Below are 26111 nucleotides of genomic sequence, written 5' to 3'. Positions count from 1 at the left end.
TGGTGAGCCTGCCTGCTGTGGGTCTCCCAAGGACTAGTTCTGTGGGCTGCCAGGACTATCTCAGGACCAGCAGACCTGGCTGGGCAAACTATGGGGGGAGAAGGCCCCTCACACCTGCAGGAAAACATCTGTAACTGCAGTCATAACAAATATACTTTTAGACTTGATGGTTATTACTTGTTAACCATATAGTTTAGTTATCTATAAAAGTATATGACCCTAAATCAATAGAATCTTCTTTGAGCAAACTGGGTTGTACACTAAAATAAAAGCATGCTGGGGTACCTGGGTGACTCAGTGGGTTAAGCTTCTGCCTTCGACTCAGGTCATGATCTTAGGGTCCAGGGATTGAGCCCCACATGGGGCTCTCTGCTAGGTGGGGATCCTGCTTCCCCTGCCCCCTCTGCCTGCCTCTCTGCCTACTTGTGATCTCTCTCTATCAAATAAATAAAATCTTAAAAAATAAAATAAAATAAAACCATGCATAATCTAAAGGACTATATTTTTTTGAATAAGAACTTTTAAAGCTTCAGTTTATGTGATGTTATCAAATGAACCTAAAACTTTGAGATGACATTAATGTTCTAAGAGTAGTATCCAAAATCGAATTTCTCCCCATCGTGTCTTGTATTATATTTTGTATTATGGACACTTTTGAATGTATACAAGATCCAGGATAATGATTCACTGACTGGTGTTCATAGATTAAGTATCAACCTTTGCCAATCTTAGTTATTTTGCACCCAGCTCCATTTTTCTTTTGGAGTCTTTGAAAGCAAATCTCAGAAAGCATGATAGTTTCTATGTCAAATAAGATTCTGAAAATATGCATTTTAAAGGAATCTGTAGGAAAAACAAAGGAAATGTCTTGCCGGCAAGACAGGATTGAAAGTCCAGGCAGAGGGATGGAATGTCCCATCTCTGGCTGTTTGCTTAAGACAGCTCCAGGGAGGGAAAGAGCTGATGGCCTAGCTGGGAGAAAGCTGCTATTTTTCAGCTTTCTGTCCCTTGCTCTCATTTAACCACAGGTATTGTAAAAAGGAGTTTTGCATTTCATGGCAGAGGAGCCCAGGTTTACTAGGGAACAAGGTCCAGCTGGAAGGGACTGCCTGAGAATGGCTGGAAGCCTGGTGAGGGGCAGCAGATCCCTGGCTCTGGAGAAGGTTCTTTCTTGTTATCAGTTGTAAACAGATAAGATTGTAGCCAACCCATCCACCAGACCTCCAGTAGAACTTCTGACTTATTTTGAGCTAACACAAAGTATGTGGGAATTGGGACACCCTGTCCCAGGATTGAAGACCACCCCACCCTCTGGGTCTAGGTGGAACCTTGCAGCCCACTGAGAACAAATCTCTTGCTGCATGGCACCACTTCTGAAGGAATGTCTGTGACCAGAAAAGTCAACAATATAAGCTCAGAGCTACATTAAAATCATCACTGAAGCAGGCTAGACATTGTCAAGATGGGTCATCTATTAAGAAAGGAAATTTGGGATACCATCTTTGGGGTGATCCGTGGTCACCTTTTGAGGGCAGCTGACCCACAGCCTGTGCGTCCTGGACCACCTCCCATTTCGGAAGCCTGAGCTGGCCATGTAGCTTTCTCCCTTTGTCTCATAACCATGTCCACCAACAAGAATGCTAATTCACCAGCTGCCTGCCTTAAGAACAAGGGGAAAGCCAGTACAGAAATCAGTTGGCATCAAATAGAAGTTAATGTGGAGCTGAGGAAAGCTAAGAAGGATGATCAGATGCTGAAAAGGAGAAATGTAAGCTCATGTCCCCATGATGCTACCTCTACACTGCAGGAAAACCACAACAACCAGCACACTATAAACTGGTGTGTTGATGACACTAACAAAGGTATAAATAGTAACAATTTGGAAAACCAGTTCCAGGCTACTCAAGCTGCTAGGAAACTGCTTTCTAGGGAAAGGCAGCCCCCCATAGACAACATAATCCAGGTGGGTTGGAATCCAAAATTTGTGTCCTTCTTGGACAGAACTGATTGTAGTCCCATTCAGTTTGAATCTGCTTGGGCTGTCACTGACATTGCTTCTGGGACATCAGAACAGACGAAGGCTGTGGTAGATGAAGGTGCTATCCCAGCATTCATTTCTCAGCATCTTCCCATGCCCACATCAGTGAACAAGCTGTATGGGCTCTAGGAAATATTGCAAGTGTGGTTCAGTTTTTCAAGACTTGGTTATCAAGTATGGTGCAGTTGATCCACTTTTGGCTCTCCTTGCAGTTCCTGATGTCATTGTTAGCATGTGATTAATTATGTAACCTTATTTGGACACTTACTTGATAAACCTTTGTCGCAACAAGAATCCTGCACCCCCCGCACGATGATCAAGAAGTCTTGGCAGATACCTATTGGGCCATTTTCTATCTTACTGATGGTCCAAAAGAATGGATTGAAATGGTTGTGAAAACAGGAATTGTGCCCCAGCTTGTGAAGCTTCTAGGAGTTACTGAATTGCCCATTGTGACTACTGTGCTAAGAACCATAGGAAATATTGTCACTGGACAGATGAACAGACTTAGGTTCTAATGGATGCAGAAGCACTTGCTGTTTTTCCCAGCTTGCTAACAAGCCCCAAAACTAATATTCAGAAGGAAGCCACGTGGACAATGTCAAACATCACACTTGGCTGCCAGGACCAGATACAGCAAATTGTGAATCATGGACTAGTCCCATTCCTCATTGGTGTTGTCTCTAAGGCAGACTTTAAGACACAAAAGGAAGCTGTCTGGGCTATGACCAACTATACAAGTGGTGGAACAGTTGAACAGATTGTACACCTCATTCATTGTGGCATAATAGAACCACTGATGAACGTTTTAACTGAAAAGGATACCAAAATTATTCTGGATGCCATTTCAAACATCTTTCAGGCGGCTGAGAAACTAGGTGAAATGGAGAAACTTAGTATAATGATTGAAGAATGTGTAGATTTGGACAAAATTGAGGCTCTACAGAACCATGAAAATGAGTCTGTGTACAAAGCTTCATTAAACTTGATTGAGAAGTATTTCTCTGTAGAGGAAGAGGAAGATCAGAATGTTGTGCCAGAAACTACCTCTGAAGGGTATATGTTCCAGGTTCAGGATAGCACTCCTGGGACCCTTAATTTTAAGATTGTACAGCTGAGGCAGAAAGTTGTTTGTTGTGTACTCCGTTTGGTAGAAATTTGTCTTATTGTTTCTCTACTAAGAACTCTTTTTGAATGTGTTTTGTTATTGTAGCACTTTTTACAACAAAGCTCTACTTGACCAGTTCGAAACTGTATGAACTACATGGAGCTCCTCCTCTCAGTGGGTTTCTTATTTCTATGTGGAATCTCCTATCTTGCAATGTCCTGTAAGTTAAGATTAAATTCCACCCTCTTCTTTAAAAGAAAGAAAGAAAGATAGATTTGGTTAAATATATTGAAAAATATCCTAGCCAAAAAAAAAAAAGATGGCAGATACACAGACATACTGAGCTGATGAGTGGCTGAAGCAAGAACTGCCAGCATCACTTGTTGGTTTTAAATTACAGAGTGATTGGGCAGACACACACCATAGTCACTATTTTGGGTATAACCTGCCTCAGAGATTGAAGTAAATTCTCTTTCTTGCACCGACAGAGCTGAACTTGATTAGGCATTTGGAAGCAGTCACCAAAAGGAAGTAGAAGACCTATAGCAATGATCCATGAACAAAACTTCTCTGCTACTCCTAGATACCCATTCTCCTGCTGACTGCACAGCTTCTGCAGCAGAGTTCACTCTACAGATGAGAATGGTCATTAGGAGGGAGCATTGGCAGGTCACTTGGCTCAGAAGTCTCCCAGAGGAGCAAGGTCTGGTAAGCAAAGCCAGTGGGCATCACCATTGCAAAGGCTGCTGATGTTTGCACAAACCAACATAGAGAAACTCAGAGAAAACCCTGCAGGCCAAGGTCTGGGATACCACATGGGAAAGGGGAGCCTTGGTTTGCTCTCTCATTCCCGAAAACACTTCCTGCCTCCCTGGAGGCGGGCCCTTGAGGATGGGCCAGGTGATGGGCAGTACATCTTTCTTCTGAAGATGTACCCAGCCTTTTGAATTTCCTGGGTAACCTTCCTTTCTCTTTTTGTTTACTCTGTTGATGGTGCTCTGTGGGAGCAATTAGTAGCCACCACTTGGGCAAAGAAATGTCAGAGGCTGACATTCACAGGTGGTGAGGGGGAAGGGCAGGAAATGAGAGACAGGGAGGAAGGCAAAGGCCCCATCTCATGAAAAGAGATGAGAGCTGACCAGCAAGTGTGTGACCCAGAGAAGGAACATATTAGAGAGAAACATAATTTTCTCACCTGCTCCTCAGAACCATAACACTGGGGTAGCAAACTTTTGTTTCTTATGATTTACCTAATAGAGACAAGAGAGAAGAGGCACAATGAGATGAGGACACAGACTAAGGACCACAGAGGACCTGAGTCCACCAAGTTCTCAAATAGGATGTGAGGAATATCCAGAGGGACCACCATGCCCAGCTCTAGGGAACACGAGTCACACACATAAAAGGTGAAACAAGCCCCTGGTATATAGAGTCTAAAGAACTCTCAGACTTTAGAATGTTCTAGAGCAGCATGGAGCCCTAAACTTGATAATACACCCCCCCCCCCCCCCGCCCAAGTCTGTGGATGTTTTTCCAAAGGCGGCTGAATTTTGTCTTAGAAGGGAACAGAAATTAGAATACATGGTAAGGAGTTACTGAATAATAGAGAAAATAGAAAGGTTATGGATGTCAAGCTCAAGTAGGAGAAGGATGGTATCTGGGGTGGGGGTGGGGGACAGTGGCCTGACTCAGAAACCCAAGAGGGGCTGTATAGAGGATGGGATACATAATTAAGTGTATTGAGGCACAGTGACTCTCCTAGACCTGTGATTTCTAAGTGGGATATGCCTGATGCCCAGGAGAGAGACAGAGCTATAGATCCAGACCTAACAGCCTCTTGGTAACTTTACCTGGTAATGAATCCAAGGGGGCACATACAAAAGGAATTGGGGGGCCCATCTTAGGGCTTTGGCCTAAAAGTAAACTCAGGACCATATAAGCAGCTTTCATTATGGCAAAGCAAATAGCAGTGAAACTGATATGTGAGTTTAGAATCAAATGAGGCTCCCTAGTGAAATAACCCAAGTCAGAGATGAAAGGTTTCCAGGATAACTTTTTTAGTTATACCACATTTTTCAGCCCAGACAAACTTCTCTCCACTTCAAGTTCTTCAACTTTGCATGCCACTCTGGTTGTAATGAATCCAAAAGATCTGACACATTTTTGGATTTTTCTAAAAACTGAACTTTATAAGCTGAAATAAACTGCCAGGGTTCTATTCAAATCCATTTAATCAAGACAGTACTACTGGGACAGTAAGATATAATCAGCTGGCAGAACATGTCAGGTAGATACACAGTGGAACACCTCTCATATTGAATTCACATAGCTTACCTCTCCACACAGGGAAGTACTGGTCTATAGCTTACAAGGCAGGGATGGGAATAGAGGAGACAATGGGTTTGCAAGTATGTAGGTTGGATATGACTTGCAAAGATGATCTTTATTGTTGTCCATTGTTTTTAGTTTTCTTTCAAAAGAGATTTCTTGTCCATAATGAAGAGTCTGTTCAAGAAGCTTTCCATGAAGAATTCAACTGCATTTATTAGAATGAATTTACTGAAGTAGTTCTATTCTCATCCTTTTGTTTCTTAATGTACTTTATGAGCCTCTAGTCCCTAAGACATACTTAACCTCAATGCAAACCTCTAAATGGACAATCATAGACTCACAAAAATAATGCCAGCAACCATATATAATAGGGAAAATAAAAAGATAACAAAATGAATACAAACAATAAAGTATATTGAAAAAAGAGAATTAATTTTTTAATTAATTTATTTTCAGAAAAAAACAGGAATTAATTTTTTTTTAAGTAAACTTTATTTTTTGGGGAGGTAGGCTCCATGCCTAAAGCAGGATTTGAACTCACAACTCTAAGATCAAAACCTGAGGTAAGATCAGAATTCAGACAGTTAACCAACTGAGCCACTCAGATCCCCCACCCTTTTTCTTAGGTATTAAGTAAACTCACTCTCTCTTTCTCTCTCTCTCTCTCTCTTTTTTTTTTTTTTTAAGGAAACTCTACACCTACCATGGGGCTGAGCTCAGGACCCCAAGATCAAGGGTCACATGCTCTACAGACTGAGCCAACCAAGTCCCCTTAATAGTACTACATTTATTGAGTAGTTAAACCAAGAGGAAAAATGCAAATCTTATAATCCATATGAGAAGGGAGGTGGCTTTTTATTGTATATAATGAATCTAATCCAACTTCTCAATATATTCTAATCCAACAGCTCAATATATTTGGTGCCAACAGTGATAAGACACATATCGTCTAAATCCTTGGGTCACACATAGTGCAACACAGCTTTCCCTTACTTGTATTTCCATAAACCTGGTCACCACCCAGCACATACAAGCACTGCCCTCATGTTCAGAAGCACAACGTCCCAAGTTCACATTGGGCAATGGCAGTCTAACCAATCCAAATCCCTTTAGTGGATTTTCTTCAACAACAATAGGGCAAAACTCTAAATATGCAAGGTATCACTATTAGGATAGAGGTAGCTGCTGGTACTGCAGCTGCTGTTTCCACAGACTCATGAGGCTGTTTTTTGCATTTACTTTTGCACCTGCATTTACTTTTGCAGTGTCCCATGTCTTCCAGGAGGACAGGATGATACTGTAAAAGGGAGGTAGATGGAAGGACTGTCTGCCTGCACTATTGTCACAGCGCTGCTATGGACTTACTGATTGAGCACCATGCTTTGCCCTCTGTGTATGTAATTCTGGGTAAGGACACAAAATTATTGCCCATACATGACCACTGTCTCATTGCATACTACAATGAAGGACCTTTTATTTGAAGTCTAAAAAGAGGCCCAACTGACTACAATTTAAGCATAACTTTAGAATGTATTAAAAGCTTACTTTTCGGGACGCCTGAGTGGCTCAGTTGGTTGGGCAGCTGCCTTCAGCTCGGGTCATGATCCCAGCGTCCTGGGATCGAGTCTCACGTCGGGCTCCTTGCTGAGCAGGGAGCCTGCTTCTCCCTCTGCCTCTGCCTGCCATTCTGTCTGCCTGTGCTCGCTCTCTCCCCCACTCTCTCTCTGATAAATAAATAAAATCTTAAAAAAAAAAAAAAAAGCTTACTTTTCTCCAGGATGTGTTCCATTCCCCTGAAGACAAAAGGACTATTTTCAGGCCCCTTCAACTCTGGCATAACAGACAATACCACTTCCAGTGAAAAGGTGGTTTTATAAAAACACAGGGACAGGACCCACAGGCAGAAAGAGCTGCACTGGGGTCATGAGGAGTGGCCCATTATATACTTTTGGGTTGGGAGGGGGTTAGGGATAGGGAAAGTCTCTAAGGAATTTTGGAAGTAAGTTTTCCAAGGCCTTTGGGGGACTACATATTGTTGGGAAAAGGTCATTTATTACCATCTAATAAAACCTTAGTAATGAGACCCTTTAGATGTATATGGGTAGGCCATATGCTTGGGAGGTGATTATCAGCACATATCTTGGGGGATTTAGAGATAAGGGAAGTTCCCAAAGGAATTTTTCTATGTTAAAGTCAACCTATAGGATCTGGGAGGTGGGAGTGGTTTGGGGCTAGAATTGCCTTTCATCCGTAGCAAAGTATTAACATCAAGGCAGTTGAGTCCCTAAAGGAAAGTTACTCTGCCTGTTTCAAGGACTTATCAGTGGGTGTAGGTAGTACAGAAATTGAATAATTTTTCTTCTGCCTTTGTTTCCCACATCAGAACTGGCTCCCTAGGTTGTTTTGCTTTTAGATATCATAGGGTCTCTCAGGGCTGGGAGGAGCTGTGAAGGACAGTGCTGTGCTCTCTAATAGAGGCTGCTTCTGAACATGTGGGAGACTCCTCCCACAGGCTAGGAGGTAGAGTTTTTGACCCTATGAGATTTGTACTCCAGGAGAGCTCCTGGTTCCCTCCATCACAGACTTCATAGAGGAATCCATCCTTCATGCAGCATTTACAAGCGCCTCTTTGGTGACAGCCTGGCCCTGGCTGCATGGCAAGCAGACCCCAGGTCCTTCAACCATAAAGCTTCCAGTGGAGGCCTGAGGATGTTGAGTTGGGGCACAATGTGTAATTTCTCCCTACCACGGGGCCCTCGCAATCCAATGGAAAGGGACTTGGGGTGAATATGAATGGAAGAAGACCTCCGAGAATGAGAAATGTATGACTTCAGCCTGAGAGTTCACCAGCTTCATCTGGCACTCACCTGCTTGCAGGGTGACACAGAGCAGGTGGGGGGCCTTGGGCCCGGATTTTGGTGGCACAGTCTCCATCTCACTTCCCGAGAATCACACTGGGGCAGAACTGCAAATCCTTATTTGGGCTTGGTACCTAGTCAGGTCAAGGGTTCTTCCAGAACCAGGGAACTAAGAGGAGTCTTCTTGGAAGAATCACCTTCCAGCCAACTAACACTGCTCTGGGAATATATTCCAGTATCTTCTAGCTGTGTCTTTGGGAAAAACATGTTCATTTCTATATGTTTGAGTGCCCTACTGTTTTGATTACTAGAGTTTTCTAGTAGAGCTTGAAATCAGGGAATGTGATACCTCCATGGAGCCTGCAGTTTTCAGCTGCCATGGTCCGTACCCATTTGGACCCACTGTGGATGGGGTCCTGGGCTTGACCAGCAATAAAGTCTCCCCAGTGTGTCTTACTAGAAGATGCCTTGCCCAGCCTGTCCAGCTCTGCCCTGGAATGATTGGTTTCTCCATCTCTACCTTCAACAGAAAACTATGTAATTAGAGTTTGGAATGATGCAGATGACCTTGAGTCCACAGAAGCCTGCTCCAGTGACCTTGTTTCTTGCCCTGTTGATGCACAGTGTGTGCATGTGCAGTTAACCCCCCATCAGCCATGCTTGGGCATGCCTCTTGAGATCAGGCTGCTCCCTAACCACTTGTATACCTTTCAGGATAGAGGGAGTCAACCCCCAAATTTTTCTGGAGCAGCTTTGAAATGGTGAGAGTCTGCCTGCTACGGTCCAAGACTTAATCAGCACTCAATATTCCCAGGTCTCCTATTGGGCTCAGGCTACTTTTATCAGTTGCTGGGTCCATCCTGGCAAGGTGTGCAGATACTTGTGGTTCTACCCGTAGGGGAAAAGTTGAGCATTTGTGTAGCTTAGTGCTTGGAATTTGGCATATGTCAACTACCCCCTCAAGATCAGGATGGTTTTGGTGTGTTGCCCCCACTACTCTGGAGACCATTCAGGTGACCAGGGATCAGCCATGGCTCCAGGATCCTGCAGTGTCCTAAAGGCCTCAGGTCAGCTGAAAGGAGAGTGCTCTGCATACTCCAGCTTGGTGCAGAGTAGCCCGAGATGTGGAACAGGACATGCATGGACATAGTCCTCCTGAATGGAGGGCTGGAGGTTCCTTGACTGCCTTGCCTGTGTGGGCCCTGAAGGCTTGGGAAGGGGGTATCACCTAATAGAAGATACCTGGAAACTTTTTCTACTAGAGAACCAAGGGGTCCTTCAGGCAGCAGGACCCAGTAGGGACTGATGGGCATCAGTTTGTCACTGCTGCCTCAGGGTGATCTTAAGTGTGTGCACCCTCTCCATGCTGGAGACAATGAAGTAATTGGAGCCAGGCTTCCATCTCTTTGGGCCTGCAGGGCCCCAGCTACCCAAGTCCAGTGATGAAGGTGAGCTGTCCATGTCTGGGCCATGAAGGTCATGGTAGCCAGGGACTCAGAACAAGGCAGGAGTCAGGAGACACTGGTATACAGGAGCAGGATCTTGGGGGGAACAAGGCATTTGTATAATCCCAAACCCTCATCTACATAAATGTGCATATTTCTCTTAAAAGCAGAAAGAGAGCACACTGCCCTGCCTTGCTAAGTCAGAGCCAGTAAGTTGGCTATTGTAAGCTCCAATAAGAGACACTCAGTGCCCTGGTTGTTGGAGAAGCCTGGGACGCCATAGTGGCAAGTCCAAAGGGAACAGACTGTCACCAACAGACATCTACCATGTTAGGGTGAATGTACAGGTGGTTGGGTGTGGGCTCCAGCTCCATAGGCTTGCAAGTCCCTGTAAGGCCCTAGTTGGCCAAATGGGTGCACCCTGCCTACATGCAGGCCAAGAAGTGTAGTGTAGCCAGTGATCTGGAACAGGCCAATGGCCCCAGAACTGGGCTTTTAGGGGAAAACATTAGCCTACCCAATAGGCAACATTCCCCCTGAAGGTAGGGTTCAAGTTTACTCACCAACCCCCCTTTAGAGGATCCTGAGGGTGGTTTAGGGGACCATCTAATAAGAAACAACAGGTAGCCCTGGTTGCAAGAGCAGGGACTCTCCCTGGATGATGGAAAAGTAGGTGTTAGGGGGCTTAGAAGACAATGCCATCAAGCTGCTGGTAGGAATGAAGGAGTCAACGAAGTATAAAAAGCATAGTATCCAACTGAACTGGAAGAAGGCCCTGTCCCACACATGGAAAAAATACTTTTTAAAATATCTGGAGAAGTCCAGAAAGCAGAACATTTGAAGGCAGAAGGCTCTAGCAGATCATGAGCTAAGAAATGTGAAGGAAGTTTCAATGTGAACAAGTCAGTCAAGGAGGGCCTCCACAAGGAAGATTTTATAGAATTTAAGTGGGTAGAGGGGCATGGAGGAAAACAGAGTTGGAGGGTGGGCTCCTGTCTGAGGAAGCTGGCAGCTCACTTGCCTAGGCTGGAGAGCCACACTAAAGGCTCTGACAGTGTGGTGCTAAGCCTATAATTCTAGTCAAGCCCTGGCCTGGACACTCAGCTCTCCTGAGAAGACTGCTTGAGGAGCCAACAGAGAGCTAACCCTGAGCTGATTTGTCACTGAGAGGAGTGGGCTGGAGTAGGGCAGGAAATGTTCACAGAGCTCTTTTGTCCTTTAGTGAAATACTGAGTGAAACAGAGCTGGTTTGGAAGGAAGCTGTTGGGTTAGTTCCCTTCCCCTCCACCCAACCCCGTGCTCTTCCTCTCCTCTGGCACCTGTCACACTTCAGCTATCTTCAGGCTGCCTGGGAGGTTGGGCCTTCCTACCTGGGTCAGCCAGTGGCTGGTAGGGGCTGAAGACTCTGTTGGGTAACTGTCCCACTCTGTCTCTCTCATGTGGACAGCCCAGCAAGGATGGTTGGGCCTTCCCATATCTGCCTGGATCTGTCCAGTGTTCTTAGGAGGATGAGGGGTTGGCATGGGATCTTAGCTTAATAGAGGGTGTGCTGGGTTAGAAGAGCCCTCAAAAGTGATTAGCACCTTCTATTACAGACGAAGAAACTGACCTCCATGGAGTGACCTGAACAAGGTTATGCAGTGAGTTAGTAATGCAGCAGGAACTGGGCCCAGACATCCTGGTTCCTGGTAAAGGGCAATTCACATTGCACCTCCCAGAGTCTGAGGAGAAATCCTCAGGGTAGATGGCTTTCTACATTCCTCAACATTACTCTTTGTAATCCTTTTCCCACAATTAGAGCCATGCCCTCAAGGAACTTATATCTTAGAAGGCAACTAATTTTTAAAAGATTTATTATTTATTTATTTATGTAAGAGAGACAGAGAGAGAGATTGATATATTTATTTGAGAAAGTCTGAGAAAGAGAGAGAGCACGATGGGAGGGGCAGAGGGAGAGACTCTTCAACCCTGCTCCTGCTAGCAACAGAACACTACAGGGGCTTGATTTCAGGACCCATGCACTCTTCACCTGACCTGAAACAAAGACTCAGATGCCCACCTGACTGGACTACCCAGGCTCCCCAGAAGACAAGTATTTTTCTGTTGTTTCTTATTAAGCTACACCTGTCCCTGTCCTATAAAACTCCCCTAGCTCCCCATCACCCAGGGGAGAAAGTTGAGCTGCTTAGCGCAGCACACATAGCCCTCTGGTAGTGGGCCTACCCTGCCCTGTCAGCCACCTCCAGGCCCTCAGCTGGGGCATATGGGGCCAACCTGCCCCATTCCCCTTTGGGCATTTGTCTTTTTGCTCTAATCCCAGGGTGCCCTTCCTCACTACAGAGTGAGATTCTACCACCACTCATGCCTTAGTCCATCCAGGAGCCTGCTCTGTTCTTCCCAATGGCAACCAATCTCTTCCTCCCAGAAAATTGCTCCCACACCACTCTGACTCTCAGCATTTCCTCTCCTGGAGCATAGACATTTGCATATTTTGCCTTTGCTTTCCTGTCCTTCTTGGGGGGAAGTTCTCGCTCATGTTCATGTCCTCCTGAGCACACAGCCTGGGGCTTGAAATATGGAAGACCTCACATTTGCTGAAGGATATGTCCTTACTGGCACCCTAGCCCCTCGACCCAGGAAGCATGGGTGGAGAACCCATATCATGTGTGGGCACCATCCCTTAACCCCTGCCTTCCTCCAACCATTCCCCCTTGCATCAGGTAAGATGGTCTCCCTCCTCTACCTCTCCTTCTGTCCAGTCTTCATGAAGACTTTCTTCTCTGCTCCAGCCCTCGTGACCACTCTGCCCTCTGAAAGCCCTAGGCTGCCCTATGTATTACACCTTGACCACAAGTGCATCTTGCCTTGCATTACTGCAGTGCTACAGGGAATAGTTGCTAGGAGTTCAGACTAGCTGTGTGACCTTAGGCAATTTACTTAACCTTTCTGGGGCTCACTTTATCAATAAAATAGGATAGTAACAGGACCTGCCTTGAGCATTATGACAGTACATATAATTTTGAAAGAGCTCAGTAAATAAGAGGTATATATAAAGTATATATAAAGGTATATATAAAGAGGTATATATAAATAAGAGGTAAATAATTATCTTTTTATTCATTCACACCACAAGTATCAGTAGAGCACCTATTGTGTGCCATACACTAATGCCACATGCTCTGGGAACTTGGTGAGTGAGTCACAATACATGGAGAACACATAATCTTCTATGCTAAATTCCTAATCATATATTGAACTCTTGGGGGATAAGGACAGGGCAGGGCACAATGCCATACACACAAGTATTTAATAAATGCTGGCTGGATTCATGCTTGAGTGAATAATGAGTCACTTATGACTGAGTGAACAGTGCAGGGACAGCCCAGGAACACATGAATGGAAACCTGGGGTGCACACCCTGCTGGAGTCAGCCTTCCACTGTTTGAGCCAATGAATGGAAGTGCAGACCACAGCCAGCACTTGGGTGTCTTCTCTCCTCACCACTGGTAGGGCTAATCTCTGGTTCCAGGCCGTCTGGGCAAGCCCTTGGGCACGTCTCCTGTGTTCTCCCACAGCGCCCTCTGCTGTCATTGTCAAAGCACTTCTCACTCTGCACAGAACAGGGCACACAAACTTCTTGTGCAGGTAGTGGGAGTCAAGGGCTAAAGCTGGCTGGCCCAAGAACAGCAACAACACCACCAGGAAGGTAACTGGTGGCAACTGACAGGGGGGCTTCGGGGTTGGAGACACTAGGGAGTGGTGGAGACCTTGGTGATTGGCATCATTATTAACCAGAGGGGACAGCCCCAACTCAGCCTCAGGCAAGGGCAGCCAGTAGGAACAGATTCACTGTTGCTGGCTCTGGAACTCTGAATTCTTTGTGAAAACATCTGCTTCTAACATGTGTCAACTAATCTTAAAGATAAACAAAAGCCTTAACAGTGAGGCCAAGCCAAGCCAAACAGGACTGCAGGCAGGTGGTGTGTAACCTCTGCTGGGCCCTACAGTTCTTCACCTTCTTGCCCATATCCACTGCCCTGCCTTGGTAGGCAGGATCATTCACCTCTGTCGTCCTAGGTTGGAGCAAGAGACTCCCGCCTTAGGCTTTGCAGGAAAGGAGAATTTGTTGAGTGCATGAGTGCGTGCACTAATGAAGGAGGGAGTGCATGACTAAATGAAGGAAGGAGTGAGTGTGAAATGAGTGCTCGTCTGTTGTCCAGCAACTTTCTGCAGAGCTATTGACTGTGATCCTGTAGCATCCAATCAGATTGAAAGTGAGACAGGAAGCAGAATCAGCAGTTGGCAATACAGAGAGGCCAGACAGGCTTTGAAACACAAGGGACTCCCCACACAGGGGTCCTGTATTCCCAATGGGTTCTTTGATATAAGAAGGCCACAGTGGGCCCCATGACCTCAGGCCCACCCAGACTTGAGAGAGGGCTGGGCTGAACAGTGGAGGTCCTGACATAGGCAGCCTATTTTGGGCTCCCACAGTTGTGGCTCCATCCCACCCAAACTCTTCAATGCTCACCAATGCCAGAGGTTGAGATGCAGGTAGTGGGAAGTAAGTCTTCCCCTTGGGGAACTCAGAGCCTCCTTCTAGGCCTTGATGAAGGGGGGAATGTTCTTCTGCCCTCAAGGTCTTAGCAGCACTAAGAATAAAAATTATGTGAGACAAATTAAGACAATTACTGGAGGCTCAATAATGCAACTGAGACTCAAAGAAGGGACCAATACAGGAAGCTTTTACACATTTTAGGCAAAGTGACAATAAATGTGTGAGGCATTGAAAGGATAAAGAGAACTTAACTTTTGGAGCTTTGATTAGTAAGGAATTCTAAATGGAGTTTGGGCTGGAGGAGTGAATTGGTAAAAAGTAACAAGAGTTGTTTCTAAAGGCTTTTTGGCTCTAAAATCCCCACATCTGGTGATAAGGCATCTCTTTACCTCCTGCTTTACCATGGATACTTTTCCATGCGAGAGGTATTTCCTACTTTCAGGGGGATGGAGAAAGGTCTAAGTGTCCTTGCATAGGTTGTCTCTTAAGTAACTTTGACTGAAAATCAGCATGCCAGGGACACCTGGCTGGCTCAGTCGGTGGAGTTTGGGACCCTTGATCTTGAAGTTATTTGTTCAAGACGCAGGTAGCATTTAGAGATTGCTTAAAAATAAAAATCATAAATAAATAAATAAATAATCAGCATACCGAAATGGCACATTTGGGGGCAGCCTGTTCTTGGCCTTAACAATGAGTTGAGGAGATTTCTCAGTTTGGACAGAAGCTGTGAGGTTGTCCCTGGGAGAAAAGGATGTGGTTTCCTTAGCTGAGTTAAAGCCAGTGGGGAAACAGGTGAGCAGGCATTCTCCTGTGGCTCTCTTCCTGTCTCTGTACTTCTTCCCCCATGCCCAGGACCAAGACTGGGGTTGTCTCTGCCCCTTTAGGCAGACATCCTGCTGTGTTGATCTCCAAGGAAATTCACCCCTTCCAAGCTGATTTGTAAAGGAGGTATGGTGATAGTAGGCACACAGTGGGACCTCTGCAGGCTCTGCTTCTTTTCCCCTGTGGGACCTTGGGTGAAAGGTCATGGCAGAGGGAGAGCAAAGAACTGGGTTCCAGCCCTAACTCTGCCAGACTTTTTGGGTGGGCTTTGGTGGAAGTTATTCATTCCACTGTCCAGGACTCCTTTACCTTAGCCCCTCTGATTGTTTGCCTTCCTCTCAATTTTCATCTTATTTTATTTTTCCTTTCCTTCCCCTATGTTCACCTGCTTTCATCTTCACAAGTGAGGAGGCTAAACTTGCTGGCCATGAGTCATTTCTAGGACTGCCTCCAGGCTTTGTTGAATCTGGAGGAGGTTTGGGATTCCCTCAATACCATGGGCCTCAGGCCTCCAGGACCCTGTCTGCTTCCTTCCCCAATACCCTCCATTTGCCTATAACTCCCCCAGTCAAAAAGCCAGGCTCCCTCTTCCCACAGGGCAGATGACTCCTGGGACAGAGCTCATTCCTGGTCACACAATCTGCTGCCTCGTCTTACACACCTCCCTCCCTCCCTCTTTCCCATCCTCCTTCCCTCCATACCAGCCCAGGACTTCCAGATGTTCTTCCATGGAGATTTCTTGATCTGGACTCCTGACCATATGCCTCCTGATACCCTTGCCCTCACACTGCTCATTCTATGTCTCTGGTGTATTAGGATGGCCATGGGTAAATCAGACCACTGCCCTGTACCTTTGGGCTAGTGCACACCAAGGCTGACTACCCGCTAGCTTGCTCATGGCCTTCATGCACCAGCGTCTTGTGTTCTCTGAGACAGACTGCTTGGGACACCTTAGACTCTGCCTCTGCCTCTATAATGAGGCCCCTCTGGTAGGCCTGCTCCCTAGATCCCCACCTGCATTCCTCCCAAGTAAGAATGTCTTCTACCCCCCATTTTAACCGTGGTCTTTGCTCAAACTCTCCTGACTTCTGGGAAATCTCACCTTCCAGATAGAAAAATCCAGTGTTCCCCTTCTGTTCCCTGGTTTCTAGTTTTCAATCCCTCCTCTCCTATCTCTCTCAAAACATGGTGTTTGTCTTTATTATGCTCCTGAGGACCCAGATCCTTCCAGAAATTCCTGGCCAGTATCTCAGTATCTCCCTGTTGGTTTTCTTCTCTCTGTCAGGTCAGGAATCTCTTTGTAACATTCAGTCCTTTATAGAGCATAAGGGGATTTCACACACATCACATTGTTGCTGTTCTAATTTCTGGCCTTTGGGTCCTGCTCTTTCACTAGATACTTAACTCTTTGAGAGAGGGGATTCTCCTATTCACTCAGCCTTGGATGATAAGCTTTGCATAGAGACATCTGATAAACATTTACAGAGGAATATGTGACTGCCTTGGGCTTGATGGAACCATGCTTAGAAGGTTACTTCCGGTAATTAAGAGGCTGTGCAGCGCAAGAGAGTGCAAAGGAAATAAAGGGATATGGAGAGACCCCTGTGGGGTGAGTACCAGAGAGCATGCTGCCCTCTTGTGGCCTACCAGGTACAGGACAGCCAGAGATATTCCTGGGATCCCAATTTTCACAATTTTTGCGTTTAAGGTCACACTTAAAATGTTGTTGAAGATATCAAAGAGCTTTGCATTACATGGGTTACATGTATTAATGTCTCCAATATTAGAAATGTTAAGGTTTAAAATACTTATGAATTCACTTAAAGTACTATTAGCAAACTCAACACAGGTTTGTTTGTTTAATTTAAATTTTAGCTAGAGATCATACAGTGCAAAATAGGTTTCTGGAGTAGACTTTGGTGCTTCATCATGTACATACAAACCCGGTGCTCATGACAACAAGTGTCCTCTTTAATACACATCACCCATGTAACCTAACCCCCATCCACCTCCCTCCATCAAACCCCAATTTGTCTCTACCCTTAAGAGTCTCTTCTGGCTTGTTTCCATCTCTTATTTTTTTTTTTCTTTCCCCCCTTCCCATATGGACATCTGTGCCATTTCTTAAATTCAACATACATCTTCCATTAACACATGTTTAAAATGAAAAATAACAATATATTTTTTAAAAACTAGTAATGAGTGATTTTTTCACATTTTTGCACACCTTTTTTTTAACCTTTATATTTCAGTTTTGTTGAAATTCAAGTTAGCTAAATTATAGTGTATTGTTAATCTGGAGGTAGAATTTAGTGATTCATCAGTTGCATATAACACCCAGGGCTCATGACACCGAAAGCCCTCCTTAATGCCCATCAACCTATTACCCCATCCTCCTACCCACTTCCCTTACAGCAATCCTGTTTGTTCTCAGTAGTTAAGAGTCTCTTATGGTTTGTCTCCCTCTCTGTTTTTAGCCTATTTTATTTTTCCTTCCCTTCCCCCATGTTCATCAGTTTTGTATCTTAAATTCCACATAGGAGTGAAATCTTGTTCTATTTGTCTTTCTCTGAATGACTTATTTCACTTAGCATAATACCCTCCAGTTTCATCCACACTGTTACAAGGGGCAAGATTTCCTTCTTTCTAATGGGTGAGTAATATTTCATTGTGTTTATACCAAGGTTTCTTGATCTATTCATCAGTCAATGAACATCATGGATCTTTCCATAGTTTGGCTATTGTGGACATTGCTATAGTAACATTGGGGTGCATGTGCCCATTCTAATTCTTTGGATAAATACCTACTAGTTCAATTGCTGGGTCATAGGGTAGTTCTATTTTTAACTTTCTAAGGAACCACCATACTATTCCCAGAGTGACTGCACCAGATTACATATTCTCACCAGCAATGTAAGAGGGTTCCCTTTTCTCTGTATCCTTGCTAACATAAGTTGTTTCCTGAGCTATTCATTTAACAATCTGACTTATGTGAGGTGGTCTCTCATTATAGTTTTGATTTGTATTACTCTGGTGAAAAGTGATGTTGAGCATTTTTTACATGTGTCTGTTAGCCATTTATGTGTTCTTTGCAGATTTGTCATTTATGTGTTCTTTGCACATTTTTTACATGTGTCTGTTAGCCATTTATGTGTTCTTTGCAGACAAATCTGCAAAGAACACATAAATGGCTAACAGACACATGTAAAACCCAAAGAACACAATCCTTCTGGCAATTTCTGGGCTAGGTTTTTTTGGGTTTGAGTGTTGAGTTTGATGAATTTTTCTAAGATTTTGGAGACTAGACCTTTATTTGATAGGTCAGTTGCAAATGTCTTCTCCCATTCTGTAGGCTACCTTTTACTTTTGTTGATTATTTCATTTGCTGTGCAAAAAGCTTTTTTTTTCTGATGAAGTCCCCATGGTTAATATTTGGTTTTGTTTTCCTTGTCTCTGGAGACATGTCTAGGAAGAAGTCATTGTGGCCAAAGTCAAAGAGGCTTTTGCTTGTGTTCTCCTCTAGGATTTTGATGGATTCCTTCCTTACATTTAGGTCTTTTTTTTTTTTTTAAGATTTTATTTATTTATTTGACAGACAGAGATTACAAGTAGGAAGAGAGGCAGGCAGAGAGAGAGGAGAAAGCAGGCTCTCAAGGAGCAGAGAGCCTGATGTGGGGCTCGATCCCAGGACCCTGGGATCATGACCTGAGCTGAAGGCAGAGGCTTTAACCCACAGAGCCACCCAGGAGCCCACCTTCAGGTCTTTTATGCATTTTGAGTTTCTTTTTGTGTATGGTGTAAGAAAGTGGTCCAGGTTCATTCTTCTGCCCATGGCTGTCCAATTGCCCCAACACCATTTGTTGAAGACACTGTTGTTTTCTATTGGTTATGGATCTAGGTGTCTGGTTTTGTGTGAGTACCATACTATCTTGGTGATTACAGCTTTGAAACATAGCTTGAAGTCTGGAATTGGTTTTGGTTCCCTTTGTCAACATTCTGTTGTCCTTTGGGGGGGTCTTTTCTGCTTCTACACAAATTTTAGAATAGTTTGTTCCAGCTCTCTGAAAAATGTTGATGGTATTTTGATAGAGATTGCATTGAATGTGTACATTTCTTTGGGTAACATAGATATGTTAATAATATTTTTTCCTCAAATCTGTGAGCATGGAATATTTTCCCATTTCTTTGTATCTTCCTCATCTTCTTTCATTAAGTGTTCTATAGTTTTCAGAGTACAGATCTTTTACATATTTGGTCAGGGTCAATCCTAGGTGTCATTTTGTGTGTGTGTGTGTGTGTGTGTGTGTGTGTAATTGTTAATGGAATCAGTTCCTTGATTTCTCTTGCACCTCATTGTTAGTGTACAAGAATGCAACTTACTTCTGTGCATTTGCTTTATATCCTGAGACTTTGCTGAATTGCTGTATCAGTTCTAGCAATTTTTCAGTGGAGTTTTTTATGTTCTCTATATAGAATATCTTGTCATTTGCAAAAGATATTTGTTGCCACTTTGGGTGTCTTTTATTTGTTTTTGTTCTCTGATTGCTGAAGGTAGGATTTCCAGTGGTATGTTGAACAACAGTGGTGAGAGTACAGATCATCCCTGTCGTGTTACTGACCTTAGGGGAAAAGCTCTCAGTTTTTTCTGATGAGGATGATATTTGTTGTGGTTTTTCATGATGCTTAGGTGTTTTCTTCTTTCCCTACATGGCAGATGGTTTTACCAAGAAAGGATACTGTATTTTGTCAAATGCTTTTTCTGCATCTGTTGAGAGGATCATGTGGTTCTTGTCCTCTCTTTTATTAATGTGGTGTATCACATTGGTTGATTTATAGATGGGGAACCAACCATGCATCCCAGGAATAAATCCCCCTTGGCTGTGGTGAATAATCCTTTAAATGTACTGTTGGATCCTGTTAGCTATTATCTTGGGGAGCAGGTTTGCATCCATGTTCATCAGGGATATTAGCCTGAAATTCTTCTTTATGGTGGGGTCTTTGGTTTGGGGATCAAGGTAATGCTGACTTCATAGAACGAATCTGGAACTTTTCCTTTCATTTCTATTCTTTGGAACGGTTTCAGAAGAATAGATAATAATTCTTCTTTAAATATTTGCTAGAATTTGCCTGGAAAGCCATCAGGCCCAAGACTAGTTTGTTGGGAGGTTTTTTATTCCATTTCTTTGCTGGTTATGGGTCTGTTTTAGTTTTTTATTTTTTCCTATTTCAGTTTGGTAGTTTATAGACTTCTAGAAATGCATTCATTTCTTCCAGATTGCCTAATTTCTTGGTGTTTAATTGCACATAATATTCTCTTGTTTGTTCCATGTTGGTTGACAACTCTCCTTTTTCACTTATGATTTTATTTACTTGGGTCCTTCCCTTTTCTTTTTGGTAAGTCTGGCTAAGGTTTTGTCCATCTTAATAATTCTTTGAAAGAACCAGCTCTTAGTTTCATTGATCTGTTCTATCTTTTGTTTAATTTCTTTTTTTTTTTTTAAAGGTTTTATTTATTTGACAGATAGAGATCACAAGTAGGCAGAGAGGCAGGCAGAGAGAGAGGGGGAGGGGGAAGCAGGCTCCCTGCTGAGCAGAGCGCCCCAATGCGGGGCTCGATCCCAGGACCCTGGGATCATGACCTGAGCCGAAGGCAGAGGCTTTAACCCACTGAGCCACCCAGGCGCCCCTGTTTAATTTCTATATCATTGATTTCCACCCTAATCTTTATTATCTCTCTTCACCTGCTGGACTTAGGTTTTACTTTCCGTTTTCTTCAGCACCTTTAGGTTTAAGGTTAGGTCATATATTGGAGAATATAACTTGTTTCTTGAGCAAGGCCTGCATCTCCATATACTTCCTTATTAGGACCGCCTTTGCTGCATCTCAAAGGCTTGAAATTGTCCTGCTTTCATTTTCATTTGCTTCCATGAATTTTTAATTCTTTAAAAATTTCCTGGTTCTCCATTCATTCTTCAATAAGCTGCTCTTTAACTTCCACATATTTGTGGTCCTTCCACATTTTTTCTTGTGGTTAACTTCAAGATTCATGGCACCATAGTCTAAAAATATGTATAGTATGATGTTAATCTTTTTGTGCTGGTGAGACCTAATTTCTCAGCCAGTATGTGATCTATTCTGGAGAATGTTCCATGTGCACTCCAAAAGTATGTGTCTTCTGCTGTTTTCAGAAGCAATGCTCTGAATATCGCTGTGAAGTCCATCTGGTCCAGTGTGTCATTCAAACCCCTTCTTTCCTTGTTGATCTTCTGCTTAGATGATATGTCCATTGCTGTGAGTGGGTTGTTGAAGTTCTCTACAATTAATGTATTATTATCAATGAGTTTTTCAATTTTGTTATTCATTGATGTATATATTTGACTGCTTCCAAGGTAGGGGCATAAATACTTACAATTATTTGATCTTTTGGTTAGATAGATTGTTTTAATTATGATATAGTGTGTCCTTCTTCATCTCTTATGAAGGCTTTGGTTTAAAATCTAGATTGTCTAGTATATAAGAATGGCTCCTCCAGCTTTGTTTTCATGCCCATTAGCATAATAAATTATTCTCCATACCTTCGATTTCAATTTCAATGTGTCTTTGGCTCTACAGTGAGTCTCTCATAAGCAACATTTTGATAGGTCTTGTTTTTCTTTTAATCCATGCTAATACCCTACATCTTTTGACTAGAGCATTGAGTCCTTTACATTCAGAGTAATTACTGAAAGATATGACTTCAGTGCCATTGTATTACCTGCAAAGTTGCTATTTCTGTAGATCGTCTCTGTTCCTTTCTGGATTTTTGTTATCTTTGGGCTCTCTCTCCACTCAAAGAAGCCCCAGAAATGTTTCTTTCAGAGTTGGGTTAATGTTCACAATCCTTAAGTTTTTGTTTGTCCTGGAAAACTCTTTATCTCTCCTTCTACTCTGAATGACAGGCTCCCTGGATTAAGAATTCTTGGCTGCATAATTTTCCCATTTAACACATTGAATAGATCATGTAGTCCTTTCTGGCTTGCCAATCCTCTGTGGACAGGTGTGCTGCTAGCCTTATGTATCTACCCTTGTAGGTTAAGACCCTCTTGTTTTGAGCAGCTTTCTCAAAATCTTCTTTCATGATCCAATAGTTTTCTTTCTCTCTTTTTCAGCTTCCTTATTTTCCATTATTTTATCTTCTAAATCACTGACTTTCTCTTCTGCCTCATTCACCATCCTTATAATAATCTTCATATGGTACTGAATCTCTGTAATAGCATTTTAAATTTGGGCCTGTCTAGATTTTTGTTCTTTTATTTCTACAGTGAGAGATTCTCTAATGTCTTCTATGCCTTTTTTTAGCCTATCTAATATCTTTCAAATCATTGTTTTAAATTCTAGCTCAGATATTGACTTATATCCACATGATTCAATCCCTGGTAGTGAGTACTACCTCTATTTCTTTCTTTTGGGGTGAATTTCTCCATCACGTCATTGTGTCCAGAAAAGAAAAGAGGAAAGAAAAAATAAAATACAAAGAAAGGAATACACACACACACACACACACACACACACACACACACACGTATATATAATAAAAATTATTTTAAAAAGATGGAAAAACAAGAAAAAAACTAAAAAAAAGGCTAAAAAAATTACAAAGAATGCTACTTAGTGTTTTCCCTAAGAGCTGAAGCTTTTCAGCCCTCTATGATCAGGAAACTTAACAGGAATGAGTTGTTTGTGGTGGTCTCTTGGGGAACGGGATGTTGCAGTGATTCTCAGGTGTACTTCAGCTAGTGCAAATGCACCTCTCCTAAGCAGAGGCAGGCCTTCATGCAAGGAGCTCTGGATTCTAGTATATGGTGCTGTTTTACTCCCTGAAGGCTTGCAACACCAATGGGTGGGATGAATATGGCTGCACCTTGCTCTCTACACAGGTGCTAAATATTTGTCCCCAGTTCTTCACTAAACCCTCACAGAAAAGCAATCCATCAGTCTATTTCCTCAGTTTCTGTCAAAACTCTGTGTTCACCCTGCCAGTGACAAAGCGTTTTTATCTCAGGTACACAACTGAATTCTAACTCTAATTTCCCTTCTGATGGAGGCATAATACTCCATAGTGTATATGGACCACACCTTCCTTATCCATTCGTCTGTGAAGGGCATCTTGGTTCTTTCCACAGTTAGGCGACCGTGGTCATTGCTGCTATAAACATTGGGGTACAGATGGCCCTTCTTTTCACAACATCTGTATCTTTGGGGTAAATACCCAGGAGTGCAATTGCAGGGTCATAGGGAAGCTCTATTTTTAATTTCTTAAGGAATCTCCACACTCTTCTCCAAAGTGGCTGCACCAACTTGCATTCCCACCAACAGTAGAAGAGGGTTCCCCTTTCTCCACATCCCCTCCAACACATGTTGTTTCCTGTCTTGCTAATTTTGGCCATTCTAACTGGTGTAAGGTGATATCTCAATGTGGTTTTAATTTGAATCTCCCTGAGGGCTAGTGATGATGAACATTTTTTCATGTGTCTGATAGCCATTTGTATGTCTTGATTGGAGAATTGTCTGTTCATATCTTCTGCCTATTTTTTTTTTTTTTTACTATGATTGTCTGTTTTGTGTGTGTTGAGTTTGAGGAATTCTTTATAGATCCTGGATATCAACCTTTTGTCTTTACTGTTGTTTGCAAATATCTTCTCCCATTCTGTGGGTTGCCTCTTTGTTTTCTTGACTGTTTTCTTTGCTGGGGCACAGAGCTTTTATAACCAAATCTCAGAAGGGGCTTTGGGTCACGTTGCCATGTTCGGTGGAATGGAATTGAATCACCAAGTCCAGACCACACTCCAGGGGATGGTGTTACAGAAAGATGTGTAAATAGGATACAGGATTTCAGTGAACCACTTAGAGGAGAAGGAGAAGACACCTGCAGGGTCAGTAACTTGCCCAGAATCACAGACTGGTAAGAAGGCTGAACCAGGCATGAACCCAGCTCTTTGAGTGTGCTCCAAGTTGAGGCCTTGGATACACCTAGCCCTTCACTGATGGCTCCGGAAAAAGTTGTGTTGAAGTAAGTGGTACAGACATGGAGATGGTATGGGGGTGAGGGTAAATGTTGATATCCTAGACAAGAAGCATTCCAGCAATCTCTTGTCTCAGTAGGAGCCCAGATCATGGTAACCCACTGAGTGGACCCCTACTCACATCACTGGAAAAGAGGTAATGGCTCAAAGGACAGGCAGTCTCTAGGGTTAAGGGTGGATTCTGATCTTCAAGGGCCAAGGCTCCAATCCCTTCTTTAGGGTTTGCTTTGAAAATTAAAAAGCCCAAGGTCTTGAGAAGCTATTGCTCATCCCTCCATAGGTGGGGCTGTCATCTTTTGGGACCCAGAATGTGAGCACTGATGAATATATGTGTCCACACATGAGTGAGGGTACACGTACACATACACATACACACACACACACACACACACACACACACACACACACCCCAGTAGGGACTGCGGGGTGGGATCTGACCAGTAGCAGACTTAGAGAAGGTGAGAAGAGGAAGAAAATGTAGTTGGAGTTATTTCCTCCTTGTGACACCCCTCCTCCAATTTCATAGGTGTTAACCACATACACGTCTGGACATCTGGAGGAAGTACAGGCTAGAATAATCTGTATTGTACAGACAAGACACAGAACATCTTTGACAGGCACAATGGCATATCCAGGGTCAAAAACAGGTAAGAGTGGAGAGTTGTGTCTGAAGCCAGGTGTGTTCCCAAGCTGGGGCCCTGGCTGCACCCAGACCTTTCCTGGGGGCCTGTGGAGAGGGGTGTGTTGGTGTCACTGTGTACGGATGCCTTGCATGCAGAAAGGGCATGAGCAATCAGCCTCCCAGAACACTGTCAGTCCACGAGTGGACTCAGGTATGTGATCCCAGGCAGTGAAGTCACTTCTTTGACCATAGACCTCAACAGAAATTGAAACCCCAGCAACGAGGTACACACATTCTAGTGTAGTCCAGTATCAGTGTTACTTGGCTGGAGACATGATATTTGATACTGAAGGATGTTCTCTTGCTGTTTGCCTACTTCCTGGAGTTCTGGCTTCCAGAAACCCCCGGTGAATGGCTTTTTTACATGCTGCAGGCATTGACTCAAACCTCGCCCCCAATGCCTTAGGGAATTTAGCAGGAGGTGCCATAAGGTAATACAGAGCAGCCTAGGTCAGGTCAAGCTACCTCTCTCAGCCATCCCAGGGAAGCCCCATCCCCTCCTCTTGAGTTCCAGGGAAAGAGAGATATGTGGGGAGGTCCCACCCCTGAGCTGAAGGATGTTGCAGGGCAGTGGATGCCCTACTGATCCCTGCATGTTCACGCCAATGTCATGGTGGGCCAGGTGGAAAGAGGATTCCTGAGGTGCCTCTTTCCTGTTTAAGAGCACATAAAAAGCCCTGAAGCTGTGTCGTGTTTTTCTTCTTGGTGGAGGTGGGTGCTTACTGTGGTGTGGTATATCTGAAATGGTCCCTTGGGTCTGAGGACCAGCAAATTCAGTCAGACAGGGCTCTGAGGCCTCCTGCCTGGCTGCCAGGCACTGTCTTAATAGAGCTCCACACAGGCGATGGGGCAGGAGCTGAATGATGAGATCTTCTGCTCTACCTTCTTCAAGGACAGGAAGGTGCTCCACACTGCCAGCAGAGTCCAGCGCTAGCTTAGGGTGAATGCAGGTGCTGGGGAGACCTAACCCCCAGGGCCTTGATGTGGCAAAAAGGGTGCCATGTCTCAGAAGACATACTGCTACTGCCCTGGGCTCCCATTTAGAGTCCTGTCCCCACATGAATCTACATCCCCACCTCCTCCCCAAACTTGCCCTCATGGCCCTGCCCCTGCCTTGGTCAGATGCAGAATCATTGTCCACATATTTGTAGGAATATCAGAAAAGAGAATTTAAACTATGTCTCATCTCATATGTCTCATTCCTGCC

At 43.9% G+C, this 26111-nt stretch overlaps 1 pseudogene; it reads left to right on the top strand.

Moving 5' to 3' along the window:
- Window positions 1-1621: 1621 nt before the first annotated feature.
- Window positions 1622-25838, top strand: LOC131810559 (importin subunit alpha-1-like; annotated as a pseudogene).
- The last annotated feature ends 273 nt before the right edge of the window (window positions 25839-26111 follow it).

This window comes from Mustela lutreola, chromosome 10 (assembly GCF_030435805.1).
Source record: "Mustela lutreola isolate mMusLut2 chromosome 10, mMusLut2.pri, whole genome shotgun sequence".
NCBI classification, from domain to species: Eukaryota; Metazoa; Chordata; class Mammalia; order Carnivora; family Mustelidae; genus Mustela; species Mustela lutreola.
The sequence above is the reverse complement of the archived record's forward strand: the minus strand, read 5'-3'. Positions and strand labels throughout refer to the sequence as shown.